Source organism: Myodes glareolus, chromosome 22, assembly GCF_982192425.1.
Source record: "Myodes glareolus chromosome 22, mMyoGla1.1, whole genome shotgun sequence".
NCBI classification, from domain to species: Eukaryota; Metazoa; Chordata; class Mammalia; order Rodentia; family Cricetidae; genus Myodes; species Myodes glareolus.
The window spans coordinates 7,153,834-7,155,615 of NC_142047.1; positions in this window are offsets into that span (position 1 = coordinate 7,153,834).

The following is a 1,782-nucleotide window of genomic DNA, read 5'->3' on the forward strand; positions in this document are numbered from 1 at the left end:
TGTGGTTTATAGCAACATTTTGTTAAAGACATGGGAAGTGGTAATGCAGCTGGACTTGGGATTTCAGGGAAATTATTCCTTCCCTTGTGGTTAATGGCCCCTTTTTATTCCTATCTGAACATACCCAGGCTGAGCTGTGTGAGTTGCTGGGGCTTATTAGCTACTGCATTTCTTGTTACGTTAAGAAATATGCTCTACACCAGAGTCAGCATTCAAATCAATGAAGCAAAAAATATAGCATTTATTGTTAGTAAAATGGAATCATGCTGAAAAGGCTGAATGAATGCTTGGCTTAAACTGGATGATAGAAATCCAATCGCTTGCCACAAGCGCTTTCTGGCTGAGACGCAGGCAGGTACAAGTTATTCCTTTCCAGTGACGGATTGTTAAGTGGGAGCTGGCAAATACGCATTGCCAAATGGAGACTAATACCCGGAGTGGTCGTATTGATTTTCCATAAGTCTATGTGAATTTTCATACCTGGAGAAGGGCCTGCTCTGACTGGCTATATACAGCTGATGTGCCGCTCCTCCGCGCCTGGTACGTGCCATTGCTCCTCCGCGCCTGGTACGTGCCATTGACTGAAAACAAACGGAACAGATGGCTCCGTGCAGGGACAGGAAAACACCACACGGTGAAGAAAAGTTTTGGAGAGTTTCAAAAATACTTCCGTTTGCTTCAAAAGAGCAAAATCAAGTCAGAACCGTAAAAAAAGTTACAGGGTAAAAAAATTAGGATTGAATGTAAATTGCACCTATTTTATTCTCAGAGGAGATATGACTTAACTTTTTTGGGAGGAGATGTATTTCCTCACGTATTTTAATTGTCAAAAAAGAAAAGAAGAAGAAGAAAGATCAGAACATATCATTAGTTCAGCTTCCTAGTGAACCTGACTTTCTGGGAAATTTACATCTCTCTCTCATTTTCCGTTAGGCTTCGCACCCTGTTTCCCCACCTAAAGAATGGTAATGAGCTGGGGTGGATGAGATCTGTGGGGAGAGCAGTGGACTCGGAGACTAAAGGTAACAGGATGATTGATGGTGAGAAATTACCATAAAAGTACAATCAGGATCAGATTTTAAAATGAATTTTTAAGCAGCCTAAGAGACGCCCTTTGATTTGCAGTCTGGTGGAATGGGTAATGTCTCTTTGGTGGATAAAGTTTCTCCCTCTGTCACTTGAGCTCCTTCTGATCTTTCTGACTGGAAGTAAAGCGGAACCAAAGTCTGCAGCAGCTGTTAATGCAGAAAATATCAAACACTATATTCTTGATGTCAAAACCCAGGCATAGCAGGCAAGAGGAGAAAAATAAATAGAATATTACTGTTAGTATTATTGTGTCAGGTTCTCTCTCGCTACAAAATGGGTTAAAACATATGGGTTTTTTGTTTTGTTTTGTTTTTGCTTTTGCTTTTTTTAAAAAACTTGTTTATATACTGGGAAAAAACACACACAACTTACTGGCTTCAGGTTTTAATTTTTGTTAGGTATATATAATGTTCTAACTAAAATAATGAAACCAAAATGTATGTCTTCGGCTGCATATTTCCTATATAATTTTTAAGTTTAAATGCATTTTAGGCCAAGCTCTCACCTCATTCCTACATACTACCAAGGTAGCTCCCTCCACTACTAATTAATGTTTGCTAGTACTGTCAGAGTGATCAAGCTTAGCTGATAAAATGCTAGGGGCCCAGTCAACCCTGAACTTCAGTTAGGCAGCAAAACTGCTTTCTGTATACAAATGACCCACACCAGCTGCGGTAGCTGAGGGCTACGAGC